This window comes from Rana temporaria, chromosome 1 (assembly GCF_905171775.1).
Source record: "Rana temporaria chromosome 1, aRanTem1.1, whole genome shotgun sequence".
NCBI classification, from domain to species: Eukaryota; Metazoa; Chordata; class Amphibia; order Anura; family Ranidae; genus Rana; species Rana temporaria.
The window spans coordinates 605621439-605643766 of NC_053489.1; positions in this window are offsets into that span (position 1 = coordinate 605621439).

Sequence of the window (22328 nt, forward strand, 5' to 3'; positions counted from 1 at the left end):
GATTGGGCCTCTTGCAGAGCAATACCCTGCGGCGTGGAAAGGTAAGCAGGGGGCCTACGGAACTTGGTTTGTCAGTAGGCTTCCTACAGGGGATTCTTGGGCAGCCTATTTATGCCTCTGTGCATGGGCAAAGGAGAACCACAAAGTTTTCAAACGGGATGGCTCAAAACACCCAGGTATAGTTCCCCTGGCTGGGCTAGTAGGCTGCTGCTGCTTCTGTCACAAGGAGGGCCTTTTTTTTTTTTTTTTTTTTTTGGGCAGGGTGTTCCACAGAGAAGGAACCATACCATTAGGGAGACAGTTTAAAGCTTCCCTTTTACCTGTGTCTGCTGCTCCAGCGTCTAGGGTCCTGGTGTCTCCTCTCCACATGGCTTCCTGCTTCCCCTAGCGGCGTTTGACGCGCGCGCGTGTGCGCGCTTTTACTTATCTGTGCGCGTGCTTGCGCGCGGCGACGCCGCGGGGAGGGGGCGGTTGACGCCGGACGGCTCCTCCCCCCTGCACACAGGGAGGATAAATCCTGGAGGGCTGTTCAGTCTGTAAAGGCTGTGAGGGGACACGGAGCAGCGATGCTGGCTACAGCATAGGAAGGTTTGACAGAGCTTTCTGGCACAGTGACACCCGGTGGCAGTTGTGGGAAGTACACCTTACTAAGGAGCCTCTGGCTTAAAAGTTTGCATTCAAGCCTGTGTACTAAGCAGCGCCTTTGAACACTTAGGGTGCTCACCTAGCCCAGCATTAGGGGGTCAATACCAGACAAAAAAAAAAAAAAAAAAAAAAAGTTTTTTTCTGGTTGAAGCCCTTGGGGCTCAGTATTGATTTTCCCTTTTTATAGGTTATGGGAGGTTTGGAGTCCCTCTAACATTACCCTATCCTATTGTTTCACATTTATTTGATTATATGTGTATTTTCTCCAGCTATTACAGTCAGTTGTATACTAGCGGAGTGCCTCAGAATTTGTATATTATGGCTCCTAAGGGTGCAGGTAGCGCTAAGAACGCTAAAACGGTTAAACCAAAAGGTTCTCCATCGGGCTCTGAGGATATCCAAAATCTAGTGGCCCCTACTACTCCGGAATGCCCGGAAGTTGTTGTCCTAGGTGAGCCATCAGGGTTGCTAGGTGCTATGGCTGGCCCTACTCAACCAGCTCCTTCCTATGTAACGGAAGAGATGTTAGCCTCCACCTTGGGTGGATTGGAAAGGAGGATGGCCGCTCTAATTACGGCATCTTTGGCAGGGAAGAAGCGGGTTAGATCCCCGTCTCCCAGGTCTGAGTCTCTGGAGGAGGATATCCTCTCCGACTGACGAATTGGAGGATCAGGGAGACCAGACAGAGGGAGGTCAGGATCACCTTGACCATTTAGGTTCTGAGGATTCTACAATAGAGGAACCTTTTTCAGCTTCTCACGCAGAAAGACTGTGGGTTCAGTCCCTAACGGATATGGTGCGGTTGGCTTTTAAGATACCTGTGCCTCAGCCTCTGGCCTCCGCGGTATCCTCATTGGGCTCCCTGAAAGCGCCCCAAGCCAATTTGGTATTCCCGGTACATCCTTTGTTAAAGGACCTGATTTTTCAGGACTGGGCTAAGCCAGACAGGTAACCCTTAGAGGAAGAGTTTTCAAAGAGATGGGCTGTCCCTACTGTGGACGCAGCCATCTCATGTGTGAACAGATCTTTAACTTGTCCTGTAGAAAACTTGCAGGTGTTTAGGGATCCGGTTGATAAACGCTTGGAAACATTACTTAAGGCCTCCTTTACTTCAGCAGGGGCGATAGTTCAGCCCGCTGTGGCTGCTATTGGAGTGGCCCAAGCATTATCAGATAAGACTAAGCAAATGCTTAAACTTATCCCTGCCCAGCAGGCAGAGGAATTTTGGATATACCCAGGGCTATACGCTTTACGGTGGATGCGATCAAGGACTCCATCCAGCAGGCGTCACGTTTATCCTTATTTCTAATCCATATGAGAAGGCTCTTATGGTTGAAGAATTGGGAGGCTGAGCCCCCGTGCAAAAAACTCCTGGTAGGGTTCCCTTCCATGGAGGACGTCTCTTCGGAGAAGACTTGGATAGATATATTCAGACTATATCAAGCGGCAAAATCCCTCTCTTGCCAGTCAAGAAGAAGGCCAGAGGGCCCGCATTTAGGCGCCAGCCCTCCCCGGGGCAGGGGCCCTCTAATACCAAACAGTATCGACGGCCTCCTGCAAGATCAGGCATTAACAATAAGCCGCAGGGCCAAGCCACTGGGGGCAAGAAGCAGTGGTACCGCAAGCCTGCGAAGCCAGCCCCTAAGTCGGCCCAATGAAGGGGCGCCCCCACCCACGATGGTGGGGGGAAGGCTGCGTCTCTTTGCAGAGGTTTGGGAGGCCACCATTCCCGACTGCTGGGTACGGTCTTCCGTGACCACGGGCTACAAGCTAGAATTTCTAAAATTCCCTCCTCCTCATTACCAGGAGTCAAGAGTACCAGGCGACCCTGTGAAAGGAGCCGCATTGATGGCGGCATTGAATCATCTGCTATGCCAGAAGGTGATAGTAGAAGTACCAGTCCGGGAACAGGGATTGGGGTTCTACTCCAACCTGTTTATCATCCCAAAGCCCAACGGCGATGTCAGGCCAATTTTGGACTTAAAGGGAGTAAATGCGTATCTAAAGGTCCGCTCATTCCGGATGGAAACTATTCGGTCAGCTGTCGCCGTGCTCCAGAAGGACGACTTCAGGGCGTCCATGGACATAAAGGATGCTTACCTTCATGTGCCAATTTTTCAGCCACATCAAGTATTTCTATGCTTCTCGGTGGCTCAGCATCATTTCCAATTTGTGGCGCTCCCCTTCGGGTTGGCTACGGCCCCCCGGGTATTCACGAAGGTCCTAGCCCCAATCCTAGCCAATCTAAGGATCCAGGGGGTCACGGTCCTGGCTTACCTGGACGACCTCTTGGTCGTAGACCATTCGTCTCCTGGCCTGGAAAGAGCAGTGGCCCTCACGGTTCAGTACCTCGAGAGGTTCGGCTGGGTCCTAAATCGAGACAAGTCAGCATTCCAGCCCACAAGGCAGCTGGATTGTCTCGGCATGAGATTGGATACAGAACAACAGAGAGTGTTTCTACCCCTATTAAAGGCCATCAAAGAGCTAATACAAATGGTTCTAAGCAAGAGAAGGCCAACTGTTCGCCTATGTATGCGGCTACTAGGCAAGATGGTGGCCACATTCGAGGCGGTTCCGTACGCTCAGAGCCACACTCGCATCCTGCAGGCAGCCATCCTGTCAGCCTGGAGCAAGAGGCCTCAGGCCTTAGAAATTCCTTGGCCACTCTCACCAAGAGTGCGGCAAAGTCTAGCTTGGTGGTTAAACCCTCAGAATCTCCTGAAGGGAAAGACTTTCAGTCCTGTGACCTGGAAGATAGTAACCACAGACGCCAGCCTGATGGGCTGGGGAGCAATTTTGGATGGTTGCACTCGCCAGGGCTCTTGGGCAGCGGCAGAGAAGCAGTTGCCCATCAATATCTTGGAGCTCAGAGCTGCTCGACTAGCCCTCAGGGCTTGGACGTCCAAACTACAAGGGTTCCCGGTGAAAATACAATCGGACAATGCCACGGCGGTGGCATATATATAAATCACCAAGGGGGAACCAAGAGTCAAGCCGCTCAGAAAGAAGTGAGCTTGATTTTCTTGTGGGCAGAAGCCCATGTGCCCTGCATATCGGCTATATTCATTCCCGGAGTCGACAACCTACAGGCGGACTTCTTAAGTCGCCAAACTCTGTTGCCGGGGGAGTGGTCTCTGCATCCACAGGTCTTTCAGACACTCTGCCAGTAATGGGGAGTGCCGGACGTGGATATCATGGCATCGAGACTGAACAAGAAGCTAGACAGGTTCATGTCCCGCACAAGGGATCCCAGGGCCTGCGGAACCGATGCGTTAGTTTGCCCTTGGCATCAGTTCAAACTTCTTTATGCATTTTCCCCGCTCCAGTTACTACCCCGCCTGCTGCGCAGGATCAGGGTGGAGCACATACCAGTCTTCCTGGTAGCTCCAGCATGGCCCAGAAGGGCATGGTATTCACTAATCCTAAGGATGGTAGTGGGAGACCCTTGGACTCTTCCTCTACGGCCAGTACTGCTATCGCAAGGTCCGATCCTCCACCCTGCCTTACGGCATCTAAATTTGACGGCCTGGAAGCTGAATCCCTGATTCTCAGGGGTAGAGGTCTGTCTCAGAAAGTAATCTCTACCCTAATCAGAGCCAGGAAACCGGTCTCTAGGGTGATTTATTACAGGGTCTGGAAGGCCTATGTAGGCTGGTGTGAGTCCAAGTTATGGCTTTCTCGTAAGTTTACCATCGATAGAGTATTAAGTTTTCTCCAGCTAGGAGTGGGTAGAGGACTGGCATTAAGCACAATCAAAGGACAGATTTCAGCTTTGTCAGTATGGTTTCAGCGGCCGCTGGCCACCCACTCGCTGGTTAAGACCTTCATTCAAGGGGTCTTGCGTATTAATCCTCCAGTTAAATCCCCGCTTTGTCCGTGGGATTTAAATCTTGTTCTGTCAAGTTTACAGAAACAACCTTTTGAGCCGTTGGCTGAAATTCCTTTGGTTTTACTGACAAGGAAGTTAGTATTTTTGGTCGCCATAGTTTCCGCCAGAAGAGTATCGGAACTGGCAGCCTTATCCTGTAAGGAACCATATCTTATTTTACATAAGGACAAGGTCGTTCTCCGCCCTCATCCTTCCTTCCTACCAAAGGTTATATCCAGTTTTCATCTAAACCAGGATTTGGTATTACCATCCTTCTTTCCTAAACCTACTTCCAGAAAGGAAGGGTTGCTGCATACCTTGGATATTGTCAGGGCCATGAAGGCCTATCTTAAAGCTACAGAGAAGATCCGGAAAACAGATGTGTTGTTCATTTTACCGGATGGGCCCAAGAAGGGGCAGGCAACTGCAAAATCCACCATCTCGAGGTGGATTAAACAGTTAATCACTCAGGCCTACGGCTTGAAGGGGTTGCCTCCTCCGTTATCATTAAAGGCTCATTCTACTAGGGCCATGGGCGCCTCCTGGGCAGCACACCACCAGATCTCTATGGCTCAAGTTTGCAAGGCGGCAACCTGGTCTTCTGTCCACACGTTTACCAAATTCTACCAGTTGGACGTAAGAAGGAATACTGATGCAGCCTTTGGGCAGGCAGTGCTGCGGGCTGCAGTTTGAGACCCTCGGAGTCCGGGGGCTCCCTTTTGAGTAAAATTTAAAATTTAAATTTATTTTTCTCAACTAAGTTGGATTTATTATGATTTGAGTATATCTCTAAATTAAATCCTTTTGTCTTGGGAAGATGTCTCCCTCCCCTCATTGTAAGCATTGCTTTGGGACATCCCACTAGTAATGAATATGCCGCTCTGTGTCCCGTGATGTACGAGAAAGAAAAAGGGATTTTTAATACAGCTTACCTGTAAAATCCTTTTCTTGGAGTACATCACGGGACACAGAGCTCCCACCCCTCTTATGGGGACCATTTTGGGAGGCATACTGCTTGCTACAAAACTGAGGTACTCCTCCTATGGGAGGGGGTTATATAGGGAGGGGCACTTCCTGTTTGAGATTGCCAGTGTCCATCACCTGAAGGTACTCCATATAACCCACTAGTAATGAATATGCCGCTCTGTGTCCCGTGATGTACTCCAAGAAAAGGATTTTACAGGTAAGCTGTATTAAAAATCCCTTTTTTTTAAGTGTAATTCCAGCCCAAAAAATGTGGGCTTGCTGCTACCATTGGTTTGCATCAAACCCCAGGGTTCTCCACATTCAGAAACTTTTGCCTGAAAATTGCACAGTTTCACCCTTAGAAACAAGGAACAAACTATGCTGCAGTGTATAGCTTCTGCCCTGGTCCATTGAGTCACCAAAGACAGAGGGCCAGATTCACAAAGAGATACGCCGTCGTATCTCTGACTTAAACTGGTCGTATCTATGCGCCTGATTCATAGAATCAGTTACGCATAGATATGGCTAAGATCCCACAGGTTTAACTGTGTTACACTGTCGGATCTTATTTGTAATTTAAAAATGGCGCAGGGGGCGTTCCCGCTGATTTACGTTGAATAATATGTAAATCAGCGAGATAAGCGAATCCACAAACGTACGCGGACCCGACGCAGTGTTGTTACGACGTTTTCGTAGCGGCCTTCCCGGCGTATACTTACCCCTGCTTCTATGAGGCGCAGCCAATGTTAAGTATAGCCGTCGTTCCCGCGTCGCTTTTGAATTTTTTTACGTTGTTTGCGTAAATCGTTCTGTAATACGGATGGACGTCGTTTCCGTAAGCGTCGAAACCACTGACGTCCTAGTGACGTCAGTGGGAGCAATGCACGCTGGGTAAATTCACGGCCTGCGCATGCTCATTTAAATCGGCGCGGGGACGCGCCTGATTTAAATAGTACACTCCCCCTAGCCGCGGAATTTGAATTCCGCCGGGGGATTTGCGATACGCCGCCGCAAGTTTGGAGGTAAGTGGTTTGTGAATTACCCACTGGCCTCTCAAACTTGCGGCAGGGTATCCTAAATCAGATAGATCACGCGGATCTAAAGATCCGCTGATCTACGTGAATCTGGCCCAATAATTTGAAGCAATGTGTAATTTTGCACCTATTTTATAAAAGAGTGGGCTTTTACAGCAGCCATAATTTTAGTGTGTACTGGGTCTGTAAGGGAGACATGTTCTCCATGTCCCCCATGTCAGTACCTGGCTTCTAGGGATGAGCTTCGAGTTCGAGTCAAACTCATGTTCGACTCGAACATTGCCTGTTCGGCGAACAACGAACAATTAGGGGTAGACAGACAATTTCTTTCATAATAACAAAAGATAAATATATAAAAAAAAAAAAAAAAAAAAAAAAAAAATATATGTAAAATGATACACATAAAAAATAAAAAACAAAATAAAATGTAAAAGATTTAGAAACACTTTAATCTTCACTCCCAGGACACAGTTCGATGGATATATTCACAATTTTACACAGGAGTGTCCACATATACATCTTTACATTAGTTGTGTCTCTCACAAAGCACAATAAATGAAACTTTATTTTCATTTTTATTTACTTATTATTATTTTTTATTTATATATTTTCTTTCTCTTTTGTTTTTTTGTTTCTCATTTTATATACACATAAATATAACTTTAAGTGGAGTCACACATGAGTCACAATGGTTACTTTGCCTATTTTGAGACCCTAAGATACATATAGGTGTGGTTTGTCTATTTACATGTTCAATGCATATGTATGTTTTTATTCTATTTTTGTCTCTTTTTTTTCTTCACTTCAACATGTTTATTGCAAGATAGGTTACATCACCTGCTCCATACAAATTGGTTTTAATATGTATGCAATCAACTGTTTAATTGTTTAATTGATTCAGCCGCGCCATTGGCGAATGTTTTCTCACATGATGGTGGTATGGGTATATATGTTTTTTCAGTGTGAACCTATGTTAGCCATGACTAAGCGCTGAATTGCAGCGTGAAACGCGTCGGCCATTCTGTACCTGTTGCTTGCAGTGCCTGTATGTACTTTCTACATTAAAAGACCAACTTTATTTTAAGTCATTTTGGAGTGCGGCTGTCCAGAGTTCTTTTCGTTTTTTTGGAACAATTAGGGGTGTTCCCGGCAAATTCGAAAAGCCGCGGAACACCCTGTTAAAGTCTATGGGAGAAATCTAAAGTGTTAATTTTAAGGGCTAATATGCAATTTATTGTCCTAAAAAGTGTTTGGGGACCTGGGCCGTTTTTTCAGGAGCAGTGAATTTAATAATGCTAAAAGTGAAACAATAAAAGTGTAATATTACTTTAAATTTCGTACCTAGGGGGGGTGTAAAGTCAGCATGTGAAAAAGTGCATGTTTCCCGTACATAAAACTGTCCCTGCACAAAGTGTCATTTCTGAAAGGAAAAAAGGCATTTAAAACCGGCTTTGCGGCTCTAATGAATTGTCGGCTGTGGCAATTACAGAGATGATTCATTCATAAAAAATACAAATAAAAAAGCTGGGGGTCCCCCCAAATTCCATTAACAGGCCCTTCAGGTCTGATATGGATATTAAGGGGAACCCCGCCGTCAATTTAAAAAAAAATGACGTGGGGTTCCCCCCAAATATCCATACCAGACCCTTCAGGTCTGGTGTGTATTTTAAGGGGAACTCCACCCCAAATTTAAAAAAAAATGGCGTGGAGTTCCCCCAAAAATCCACACAAGACCCTTATCTGAGCACGTTAACCTGGCCGGCCGCAGAAAAGAGGGGGGGACAGAGTGCCCCCCCCTCTCCTGAACCGCACCAGGCCACATGCCCTCAACATGGGGAGGATGTCCCCATGTTGATGGGGACAATGGCCTCATCCCCACAACCCTTGCCCGGTGGTTGTGGGGGTCTGCGGGCAGGGGGCTTATCAGAATCTGGAAGACCCCTTTAACAAAGGGGACCCCCAGATCCTGGCCCCCCTATGTGAATTGGTAATGGGGTACACTGTACCTCTACCATTTCACGAAGGAAGTGTAAATAGTTAAAAAAAAACACACAGACACCGTAGAAAAAAATCCTTTATTAATAAAAAATAAATAAAAAAATCCAGCGATGTGAATCCACTCTCGGCCCGCCCCCCTGATCCAACGTTGTCTTCTATCCAGCGATGGATGATCTCTCCAGTGATGGATGATCAGCGGTCCGGTCCAGCGATGAGAAGATCCATCCGTCCAGAGCGCAGCAGGCGAGCTCCACTCTCCGCTGGACACACCCCTAGCGGAATTATGCGCTGGAGCTGTGACATTTCTTATATAGGGGAAGCAGCCACCCGTCACGTGACCCGGCCCCCTCTGACGCACCCTCGTACGTCACTGGGAAAGACCCGGAAAGACCGGCTTTCCCAGTGACGTACGAGGGTGCGTCAGAGGGGGCGGGGTCACGTGACGGGTGGCCGCTTCCCCTATATAAGAAATGTCACAGCTCCAGCGCGGGGTCGGGCCGAGAGTGGATTCACATCGCTGGATTTTTTTTTTTTTTTTAATTAATAAAGATTTTTTTTCTACGGTGTGTGTTTTTTTTTAACTATTTACACTTCCTTCGTGAAATGGTAGAGGTACAGTGTACACCATTACCATTGCATGAAGCTATGTATTGTTGATTGATGGATGCAGAGGAGAAAGGGGCGGTGCTCCTGCACCTATTATGGACGCACCGCCACTGCATCAATGGCATTTGTCAACTTTGAGCAATATTTGCTAAATTCTTCCTACTCAAGAATTAGGACGTTCTCCCATAACATCCAATAAGGTCCAGAGATAATGTTTAACAGTAGGGTTATGTGCACTGCTTTTCCAGTAATATGAGTTATATACAGTGCATGTAAAGGTAACATTGCAAACTTCTCCTGTGAGCTAACAGTGCGTGAAATAAAAGATGTGACATGGTAGCAGATGGAACACCGTAAGACTTTCCGTAAATAACCTTAATCCAGATCTCTTATTCTCAATCTGCCAAAATACAATAAAAGGATACTCTGCACAGTATATATCAATCTAAAAAGTAAGCAAGGGAAAGTTAAAGTATAGTTTTTTTTTTTTTTTTAGATTTGTGGTGAGGGGTAAGAACCCCTGTCATGTTTTCTGTTGCTGTGTGTGCCCCTCTTAAGCCTCATACACACGGTCGGACTTCAAACAAACTTTTCCTTGGATTTTTGTCCGAAGGGAGTTGGCCGGGCACACCCATAGCGTACACACGCTCTGACTTTTCTGCAAACTTTCCTAAAACTTTCCTAACATCACATAGTTTTTCTGCTCTTTACCGCCACCCTTTGGTCAACTTCTGCTATTGTTGGTTGATTTTAACATTGGTTCTGGGCATGCTTTTTTGCACTTCGGACAAAAGTCAGATGGATTTCGGTACACACGATAGGAGTGGACTTTGCACCATCGGACTTTTGTTGCTGAAAAGATTGTCCATTTGCAGAGCAAACTTTTGACCGATGAAAACCGAAAAAGTTTGTCCGATGGAGCCTACACACGGTCGGATTTTTTTTGCAAACTTGCTAATTTTGAAGTTTGTTGGCAAAAAGTCCGACCGTGTGTATGGGGCTTTAGGCAGGTTCACGCTCTGTAAATGTCCTGATCACCGATTTCACCAGGATTGAAAGGGAGGGTAAATACAAAATTTGGAGTTGTCACCAGGACAGGCAAGGGGGGAATCTTCCAACTGGGGGACACAAGACAACTGTCTAAGAGGAGGCTTACCTTACATTGGAAATAGAAGATTCTCTCACTTTCTGTTGAGTTTATAGGATGGGAAATGAAGGGAAGTTTCCCTAATTAGATGCCTTGGATTAACCCTTTCCAACTTTATCCAAAATGGAAAAAAGTTTGTCTTTAGATATACTTTAAAGTGGATTTAAACCCAATTAATGAAATTTGAGCTGGGCACATATATCTGCAGTATTTTGTTATCTCTCTTCAAAGAGCCAAGTCCCATAGCTCTCCCCTGATTTGTTCCTCTGTTATCAGCCTGATAACTCCTGACAAATTCTCAGACACATCAGATAAAAGCAGCCTGACATTTCTGTCTGGGGAGGTTGCTATAAATATATTAGCAGGCAGCTGGCCTTGTTACAAAACAGCTCTGAGAGTCTCTGCCTATGATGAGAGGGGGTGTGTGCCTTTCCTCCAATCAGCAATTTTAGCTATCTTGGCTGTATGCCCAGACATCACACTCTGAGTTAAACAATAAGAGAACATTTCCTAACATGATCTGAACTTTCTAAACAGTATATAAATGTGAAGACAGCAGATATACATGTAAAACTTCTGTAGGGAGATTTGGTTCATCCCTGTGTATCATCTGAGGCTGTTCACTTCACTGGGTGTTACATCCACTTTAAGTTACATTTTTTGGCTTTAGATAAACTTTTAATTCTAAACACTATTTCCTCCAGGTACTAAAGGTTACCTATTGCCACAAATTCTCTCCTAGAGGAAATTTCCTCAGAGGCATGAAGGAAGGGTTTTTTATGGTTTAGTATATAAACTGTAAACAGAACACTTTTGTACATAGGTGTGCACAGCCTATTGCATTAAGGTGTCCACCCCATATGTGTGTGTGCATGTGTAAATATACTGACAGTGTCATTAGAGCAGTGGATGATGTCATTATAGCAGAGATTGGTGTCGGTAGGGCAGTGGATAGTGGACGGTGTCAGTAGCTTTTACTTTTATTATTTTATTTTTTACAATTTTATTTTTTACATCTCTTTTACAATGTACAATTTTTTAAGAGCCCCCATTAGTGGGCTTTTGTGAAATAACAGGGGAAAGCTGTGCCACATAGGGTGATTGGGGTGTGCCCAGGCACATCTGGCAAACCCTGTGTGCACACCTTTGCTTTTGTAGTAATATCAACTGTAAGGCCGCGTACACATGATTGGTCAAAACCAATGAAAACGAACTGAAGGACCGTTTTTTGATCGGTCCAAACCAATCGTGTGTGGGCCCCATCGGTCATCTTTTGGTAAAAAAAATAGGAACTTGCTTTAAAATTGAACGGATGGACGCCTAACCGATAGGTCACAACCATTCGTTAGTATGCAAAAGCATCGGTTAAAAACCTGCGCATGCTCAGAATCAAGTCGACGCATGCTTGGAAGCATTGAACTTCATTTTTTTCAGCGCGTCGTTGTGTTTTACGTCACCGCGTTCTGACACGATCGGTTATTTAACCTATGGTGTGTAGGCACATCAGACCATCAGTCAGCTTCATTGGTTAACCAATGACAACGGTCCTTTGGACCGTTCTCATCGGATGGACTGATCGTGTGTACGCGGCCTTAGGCTGCTGTGTCATTTAAAATTTAGATTGTAATTCATTTATGACTTTTATTATTATTATTATTATTATTATTATTATTATTAATAATATTTTTGTCAGATATATTTACAAATGATATTCATGAGGTACAGTTACTTCATGTTAGAAAAAAAAATCCTATGTATCTAAAGCATATTAAAGAAGAATACCTACCAAGCCACATTATTTTATGTAGTTGTATTGAGTTAAGAGCGTTTTACATACAGTGAAACCTCGGATTGCGAGTAACGCGGTTAACGAGCGTTTCGCAATACAAGCATTTTAGTGTGTATTGGATCTGTTAGGGAGAACATGTAGGCTTACCTGTACTTTTACCTACAGGTAAGCATATAGCAGTATTCAAGCCAGAGCGGTGTGCATTTGGCCAGAGGTGCAGGGGCGCGATTGGAGCTGTTCGGAAATTCTCAGAAAAACACGGAAATACTGCGTTCTCGAACCTTTCCGAGGTTTTCCAAGTTCAGCCGAGCTGTCCCCGAGCCTTTCCGAGTATTTCCAAGGCTCGGTGTGTGGATTCAGTGGGATGGTCCATGGGCAAGCCCTGGGTAATGTTGTTGGTCAGGCTCGGGGGGGGGGGGGCAGGCCTAAAGCTGTGTAAGGGGCCCAAAAATGTTGAATGTCTGCCCAGCCCACCCATACAAATGAGTGGAGTACATCAGCAAAATGTAATATATCACTTCAATGATCACTGGTCTGCTGAGCTACGGGTATTTGGCTCCATTCATTTTTCTTCCCTGGCTGTCAGGCACAGTTGGTGTACATCACGAGCACATGCTAACTACCCACTGTGCATTCTACATTTACAAGACTTTGGTGCCAGGCTTTGCTAATTCCTTACAATCCTTTGTGCATAAAGATAGCATGTTATTATTTCTAAAACAGGAAGAAACATTTTTATTTCTAATATTTTGCTATTTGGTACAATAACTGTATATGGAAATAGTCACTGCTCATTGCGTTGTGCTGCAGTAAATCTCACTGCTGGTGGTCTGGCAGATGATCTATGATAATCAAATCATCTTTTTTACAATCCATGTTGATTCGGGCACACATTCATATTTTATTCTTGCATATGTCATTGTGTTGGCTGCATTCTCTGTTTTTGTTTGTTACTAATATAATAATGCTGTAAAAATTCATTTTTGACTTCTATACTTACATAGTTACATAGTAGGTGAGGTTGAAAAAAAGACAATCAAGTCCAACCTATGTGTGTGATTATGTGTCAGTGTCTTGTATTGTACTGCTGGTTTTCTAGTGGCCAAAATGGTTTAAAAAAAAAAAAAAAGAAAGAAAACGCAAACAATAAGTGTATTCAAATTCTGTAAACATGAGTTATAATTGTTTGCATTTAGCTGGACTGTCATTAATTGATCTTTATCCCATATGCAAGCTCACTATAAAAGTGGTCTTTCCATTGTGGTTAACTCCAACAACAAAATGGCATAGAGGCTTTCTTTAAAAAAAAGTTTTTTTTTGCATCAATGTCGGTGTTCCGTCAGATTAGGCGACCCGTCAGAATTGGTAACATAAGTAAAGTTCCATCGCCGCCATCTTGCTAAAACCCGCACTTCTCCATAGTAACGATACACCGAGAAGAGGGCAAGCGGACATCTTGTTACACCCACCGAAGTTTTGCATTTCACAGTTATTTTTAACAGGAAACGGAGCATATATGGTAAACCCCAGTTGAAGTTCGTTTTGAGACGAAACACGTAGGGTATAATACATTGGCTCCAGCCACCCCACAACTGCGCTTTTACAAAATTGCAGACTTGATCCTTCTGGATTTTTTTAGCAAGAATTGTATGTTTTTTTCTTTGGAATTTTTTGTGTGCGTATTTTGGGTCACCTTTTGTGGACATTTTCTGCATTGAGTTGTATGTGACTGCATGTGGCTGTAGACAAGTTTTTTATTAGAATAACATTTTTAAATATTTGTTACGCTATGAAGAGCCATTCCCTTTTTTTGTCTCACTACATATCATGTTTAGGTGAGTCGAGCAAGGATTGCCCTCACTTCTTCTTACTCTGGAAAAGAGTTGCATACATTGGATAGTGTATATACTCTATTACACGATATACCAAGGAGGAATTGAAAGTGCGCAGAAGAAGTTCTGGGGATCGATCCAGTTGTTTGATGCTCATAAGATCCACCACCGTAAGGTGAGTAGGATCCACACAGTCTGGTAAGAGTACCCATCCTTACCCCCCATACCAATGGTGAAGGCACTCCTGGGTGTTTTGTGGTGATTTTTTATACGTTTCAATACGATAATTGGATCATCTATGCTCCCTTATGAATCTTTTGATGAAGTTATGATGACATCCCTTTCAACTATATTTTGAAACGGTGGACTTCTCCTTTAGAACAGTTGTTATACCATCCATATTTTTTGGTGTTTAGGACTGGATTGATTTATTTTTTCACCATATGTTTCACCTTTATTGGTGAACATTTATTCCTTTTTGGATGTTTCTTCTTTTTTGAGGTAAAAAATTTTCCTTTGCAGGATTTTTGGACACATAATCAATCTGTGCGGTTTACACTTATTTATATTTATTTTTGAATAGTGGTTATTATCATGGAAGTTTTGTATGCACTGGTGAAGATCAGTGCATTTGTTCACTACTTACATTTATTTGTATTCTAATTTCACACCTTTTCTCTGAAGGGTCACTCCTCACAAGGTTTTTGAATACTGTCATAGAGAAGGTTTATATACATATCTCTAAGGCCTTGTACACACGATCAGTGCAAACTGATGAAAATGGACTGAAGGCTGAAGTCTGATGGACTGATGGTCTGATGTGCCTACACACCATCAGTTCAAAATCCGATCAAGTCCAACGCGGTGACGTAAAACACAATGACGTGCTAAAAAAACGAAGTTCAATGCTTCCAAGCATGCGTCGACTTGATTCTGAGCATGCGTGGGTTTTGAACCGATGCTTTTGCGTACTAACCATCGGTTTTGACCAATCGGTCATCAGTCCATTAGTCCATCAGTCCGATTTTAAAGCAAGTTTTAAAACTTTGGTCTGAAGGACAAAAGTCTGATGGGCCATACACACGTTAGGTTTGGACTCATGAAACTGAACTTCAGTCTGTTTTCATCAGTTTGGACTGATCGTGTGTACAGGGCCTTAGTGACAGTAATAGTACCATACTTTATATATTTTTTTTCACTTTCACAATTATTAGTCTGTTTGTAGTGTTTGGCAGCTCACTTATTTCTATTGTAGGATTGGCGCAATATTTTTTCCATTTTTTTACTGGAGCATATATGGTGAAATACAGTATTTGGAAATCCATCGGACTGTTTACAATTGAATTACTGATGAATTATAAAAGCAGCACTGTTCTGTCACATTAGCAAACCTGTGAGACCAGTAGGTTTGTCGCTGCTTTTAAAATTCAACATCTAAACAGCCCTTTCGATTTCTAAATACTGTATTTCAACTTTTCTCAGTTTTGTGTTAAAAAATGCAAAACTCCGGTGGGTGTAACAAGATGTCCGCTTGCCCCCTTCTCGTGTATCGTTACTGTGGAGGAGTGTGGGGTGTAGCAAGATGGTGGCGACGGAACGTCACTTCCGTTACCAATTCTGACGGGTCACCATATCTGACGGAACACCCGAATCCTCTCTTCACTGTGCTGGGGTGACGAAACATCCTCTCGGAAGCAGTACTATGACAACATTAATACTGAAGCGAGGCTTGAGTCTCTTTGATGGACAGACATGTTATTTCCTTGTGACATCAGTGGTGTGCACTCACTGAAGCATCAGAATGTTTCTAAGACAGTGGTGGCTTCAGCATACATAGGGGTTTAGAAAAGGTGACTTGCATCATTGGTTTGAGGAAGGAAAATGCACAGCATATGAACCCCAATAACACTCATACCCCAGATCAGACCCTCCCTTTATACTCAGACCCCACTTTACATTCAGACTTCAGATCAGACCTCCCCTTTACACTCAAACCTCAGATCAGAACACTCTCTAAATTTAGACCTTAGATTAGCACCCTCCCTTCACAATCAGACCTCAGATCAGACCCCACACGTTCCACCCCCCTCCACTTCTTTGCACTCAGACTCTAGAACAATACCCGCCCTTTGTACTCAGACCCCAAAGCTGACTCCTCCTATACATTCAAACCCCCACATTACACATTATGACGCGGCGACGTGCGCGACGCTGTCATATATGGAATTCCACGCATGCGTCGAATCATTACGACGCATGCGGGGGATCCCTTCGGACGGATGGACCCGGTGAGTCTATACAGACCAGCGGATCCATCCGTTGGGATGGATTCCAGCAGATAGATTTGTTTAGCATGTCAGCGAATATTCGATCTGCTGGAATCCATCCCAGGGGAGAAATATCCGCGGAAACAGATCCGCTGGAGTGTACACACCATAGGATCTATCCGCTGAAACCCATTCGCTGGGATTTTTCAGCGGATGGATTCTATCGTGTGTATGGGGCCTTTATATTCAGACCTCAGATCAGACCAACCCCCCCTACTCTCAGACTCATGCTCAGATTCTCCTTTTAAAGTCAGACTGAAAATCAGGCCCTCTTATTCTTAACACTCAGACCTTAAATCAGACTCTTTCACACTGGGGCGCGGGCGGCAGTAAAGCACCGCTTTTTTTAGCAGGGATTTACCATAGTTTTTGCAGAGGTATTCAGTCGCTAGCGGGGCAGTTATAAAGGGTTAAACCCACCCGCTTTGCCAGCAGTTCGGCAGGACTGCCCATTAATTAAATTAATGGGCAAGGGCGATTTAGGAGCGGTGGAGGAGCGGTGTATACACCGCTCCAAAGATGCTGCTTGCAGGAGTTTTGTTAACGTCCTGCCAGCGCATCACCTCAGTGCCCTCGGGCTTTCACACTGAGACTGCCGGGGAGCCATTTTTCAGGCGCTCTACAGGTGCTATTTTTAGCCTGAAAATGTTTAGCCTGAAAAATGCCCTAGTGTGAAAAGGGGTCTTAATGTATATACCCTAGATTAGTCCCTCCTACCTTTTAAACTCATACCCCATATTGGACCCTCCCTTTTAACTCAACCCCCAGATCATACCACCTTCTTTACACTCTGATCCCAGATCAAACCCCCCCCCCTTTACACTCAGAAATTAAATCTGATCCTTCTTTCTTAACACAGACCCCAGAAAAGACCTCTCTTTATACTGAGACCCCAGATCAAACCACCATTTTAAATTCAGACTTAAGATTAGACCCCTCCCCCTTTTGCTCTTTCACTCACACCAGGAATATTCCCTTTAACAATCAGACCTCAGATTATGACCACCATTCATTTACACTTGAACCCCAGATCAGGCACTTTTTACACTCATACCCAAGATCAGTACCCTCCTTTTATACTTAGACCCTAGATCGGACCCCCTTTACACTCATACCTTAGATCAGACCCCCCCTTTACACTCAGACCTTAGATTAGACCCCCTTCCTTAAACTGAAGCCCCTATTTATATAATCAGTGCACAGTGTATGGAAAGAAAACTTAAAGGGGAGGTTCACCTTTAACATTAGATTGAGGCTCATTTTGTCAAGGGGAATCGGGTGTTTTTTTTTAAAATCGAAGCAGTACTTACCGTTTTAGAGATAGATCTTCTCCGCCGCTTCCGGGTATGGTCTTCGGGACTGGGCGTTCCTATTTGATTGACTGAACGTCGTTCGGCTTCTTTCGGCTACTCGTGACGCGATGTATGCGACCGTCGGAAGCCTGTCGGAAGTCTGTCAATCAAATAGGAACGCCCAGTCCCGAAGACCATACCCGAAAGCGGCGGAGAAGATCTATCTCTAAAACGGTAAGTACTGCTTCGATTTAAAAAAAAAACACCCGATTCCCCTAGACAAAATGAGCCTCTATCTAATGTTAAAAATTGTTTTTCGTGGGGAACTCCTGCTTTAAAGAAGATAAAGAGAAAACTGAACTGTTACAACAAAGAATAAGCAAAACCTGTTTTTACCTCCAGTAATCTCAAAAACAAAGTAACTAACTAAGCCTTTACTTCCACTTCAATCTGATATTTGTACCATCAGTTCTGTTAAACATTATTTGGGCACATAATGGGGCTGATTTTCAAAAGTTGCTAAATTTACTTTTAGTTCTGTGTAAAAATGTTTTTATATATATATATACTGTAGATGACTGTGAGATTCTTTGAAATGTGTAATATATGATGTCACTATGATTATTGATTAAACGGGCCCCTCAAAGTCCCTGAATTACAGAGATTAGATTATACAGATTAACAGGGATGGTCATACCTTATGTCATCAATCACACTTATATGGTGTTTTTAAAAGACAGAAAGCCACTGGCCCAGATTCAAGTAGCAATCTCGCCTGTGTAACCATAGGTTACACAGCGCAATTGCTTACTTGCGCTGGACGCCATTCACGTTCACTTTGAAGCAAATGACGTCCTTGCGACGTCATTTGCCGCAATGCACGTCGGGGAAAGTTTCCCGACGGAGCATGCGCTCTACGCTCGGCGCGGGAGCGTGCCTAATTTAAATGATTCCCGCCCCCTACGGGATCATTTACATTAGGCGCCCTTACGCAGGGCAAGTTTACACAGCGCGCACACAATTTACGGAGCTACTGCTCCGTGAATCGCGGGTAGCGCAGTAAATTTGCGGGGGCGCAGGGCAAAAACGCTGCCCTGCGCCTCCGTAAATAAGGGACAAATCTACCTGAAACCGGGCCACTGTTCCTAAACTAACTATGGAACGATAGATCAATATTAAAACATGTGTTACATTAAAAACACACACATACTGTAAAGCAATCTATTCTCTAAAGTACTGATACTACAGATTCAAAAATCAATGCATATGTGTTATTCAAAGTGTGACAAAATATTTTTGCATGTATAACAGTTAGAAAAAATTGTGGAAACAATCTATACTCAGAGTGGAAGTTTAAAGCACTTTTGCACTTTTCAATGGATTGGTGCACAAGAGCACTTATAGGCGGGTCTATAAATATTGGGACATCGACACAATTCTAATCTTTTTGGCTCTATACACCACCACAATAGATTTGAAATGAAACTAACAATATGTGCCTTAACCACTGAAGACCCGGACCAAAATGCAGCTAAAGGACCTTGCCCCTTTTTGCGATTTGGCACTGCGTCACTTTAACTGACAATTGCACGGTCGTGCCACTTGGCTCCCAAACAAAATTGACGTCCTTTTTTTCTCCACAAATAGAGCTTTCTTTTGGTGGTATTTGATCACCTCTGCGGTTTTATTTTTTGCGCTATAAACAAATATAGAGCGACAATTTAAAAAAAAATCTATATTTTTTTTACTTTTTGCTATAATAAATATCCCCCAAAAATATATATATAACATTTTTTTTCCCTCAGTTTAGGCCGATACGTATTCTTCTACCTATTTTGGTTGGTTTGCGCAAAATTTATAGCGTTTACAAAATAGGGGATAGTTTTATTGCATTTTTATAAAAAAATTTTTTTACTACTAATGGCGGCGATCAGCGATTTTTTTCGTGACTGCGACATTATGGCGGACACTTCGGACAATTTTGACACATTTTTGTGACCATTGTCATTTTCACAGCAAAAAATGCATTTAAAATGCATTGTTTATTGTGAAAATGACAGTTGCAGTTTGGGAGTTAACCACTAGGGGGCGCTGTTGGGGTCCCGGTCATGGAGCTTCGGACCGGGTACTAGTACAGGACGTACCTGTACGTACATGTGCCCAGCCGTGCCATTCTGCCGACGTATATGTGCAGGAGGCGGTCCTTAAGTGGTTAAAGGAGTTGTAAATGATTTTTTTTTCACCTTAATGCAATCTATGCATTAAGGTGAAAAAAACATCTGGTGTTGCCGCCCCCCCCCCGAGCCCCCGTTTTACTTACCTGACCCATCGAAAGTCCTGCGCGGTCCCGAGATCCTCTTCGCTGCTCAGCCTGGACGCTTATTGGCTAGAGCGGATGGATTGAGAGCAGTGCAGCCATTGGCTGGCCCTGCTGTCAATCACATCCAGTGACGTGGAGCGCCGAGGGGAGGGGCCGAGTGATACAGTGAGCGGCTATGGCCGCTCGCTGTATCACGGGAGTGCTCCCGCAATTACTCACCACCATACGACCTCTCGCATGACTGTGGTCAGTTATTGCGGGGAGGACCAGAGACAGCCGCCGAGGGACCCCAGAAGACGTGGATCGGGGCCACTCTGTGCAAAACAAACTGCACAGTGGAGGTAAGTATGACATGTTTGTTATTTTAAAGGAATTTTTTTTTTCCTTTACAACCGCTTTAACTGCAGACTTACAGCTTTAATTTGAGGGTATTTCCATCCAAATCAGGTGAACGGTGTAGGAATTACAGATTGTATATGTGCCTCCCACTTTTTAAGGGACCAAAAGTAATGGGACAGATTAACAATCATAAATCAAACTTTCACTTTTTAATACTTGGTTGCAAATCCTTTGCAGTCAATTACAGCCTGAAGTCTGGAACGCATAGACATCACCAGACGCTGGGTTTCATCCCTGGTGATGCTCTGCCAGGCCTCTACTGCCACTGTTCCTGCTTGTTCTTGGGGCATTTTCCCTTCAGTTTTGTCTTCAGCAAGTGAAATGCATGCTCAATTAGATTCAGGTCAGGTGATTGACTTGGCCATTGCATAAGATTCCACTTATTTCCCTCAAAAAACTCTTTGGTTGCTTTCGCAGAATACTTTGGGTCATTGTCCATCTGCACTGTGAAGCGCCGTCCAATGAGTTCTGAAGCATTTGGCTGATTCGGATAATATTGCCCGAAACACTTCAGAATTCATCCTGCTGCTTTTGTCAGCAGTCACATCATCAATAAATACAAGAGAACCAGTTCTATTGGCAGCCATACATGCCCACGCCATGACACTACCACCACCATGCTTCACTGATGAGGTGGTATGCTTTGGATCATGAGCAGTTCCTTTCCTTCTCCATACTCTTCTCTCTTCCCATCACTCTGGTAGTGATCTTGGTCTCATCCGTCCATAGGATGTTGTTCCAGAACTGTGAAAGCTTTTTTAGATGTTGTTTGGCAAACTCTAATCTGGTCTTCCTGTTTTTGAGGCTCACCAATGGTTTACATCTTGTGGTGAACCCTCTGTATTCACTCTGGTGAAGTCTTCTCTTGATTGTTGACTTTGACACACATACACCTACCTCCTGGAGAGTTTTCTTGATCGGGCCAAATGTTGTAAAGGGTGTTTTCTTCACCAGGGAAAGAATTCATCGGTCATCCACCACAGTTGTTTTCCGTGGTCTTCCGGGTCTTTTGGTGTTGCTGAGCTCACCGTGCATTCTTTCTTTTTAAGGATGTTCCAAACAGTTGATTTGGCCACACCTAATGTTTTTGCTATCTCTCTGATGGGTTTTTTTTTCCAGCCTGATGATCGCTTGCTTCTCTGATAGTGACAGCTCTTTGGATCTCATATTGAGAGTTGACAGCAACAGATTCCAAATGCAAATAGCACACTTGAAATGAACTCTGGACCTTTTATCTGCTCCTTGTAAATGGGATAATGAAGGAATAACACACACCTGGCCATGGAACAGCTGAGCAGCCAACTCTCTCATTACTTTTCGTCCCTTAAAAAGTGGGAGGCACATATACAAACGGATGTAATTCCTACACCGTTCACCTGATTTGGATATAAATACCCTCAAATTAAATCTGAAAGTCTGCAGTTAAAGCACATCTTGTTCGTATTATTTCAATCCATTAAAGGTGTATAGAGCCAAAAAGATTAGAATTGTGTCGATGTCCCAATATTTATTGGGACGTTAATGCAATATAATTTATTCTCATATTTTTTGTCCATTTATCAAGCTTTGTATTTTTGTAATCATATACAGTGTTTGAAGTTTTTTGGAGCACCAGTGCACTAGTACAATTTGTGATAAGATTTTTGAGGGTTATTTGCTTTATTTTCATTTGTTGCAGGCGCTGTAATTTATTTATTGCATTTAGCAAAAATTTACCATAACGAGAATTTGTTGTAAATTCTATAAATGATGCCAAACAACTAAGACTTCATAAATTGGAGAAATCTAATGCAAGAGGACTTGTCACTCAGCTTTAGAAATGTGTTGTTCGTATTGTTACAAATCAAAAGTTTCGTGATTCGGAGACTGAGGCCCCGTACACACGAGAGGATTTATCCGCGGGAACGGTCCTCCGGACCGTTTCCGCAGATAAATCCTCTGGCGGATTTGGATCCGTTGGCATGTACTCACCATCGGATCCAAATCTGCGCGGATTTCAACCGCGGTGACGTGTCGCGCCGTCGCCGCGATGATGACGCGGCGACGTGCGCGACGCTGTCATATAAGGAAATCCACGCATGCGTCGAATCATTACGACGCATGCG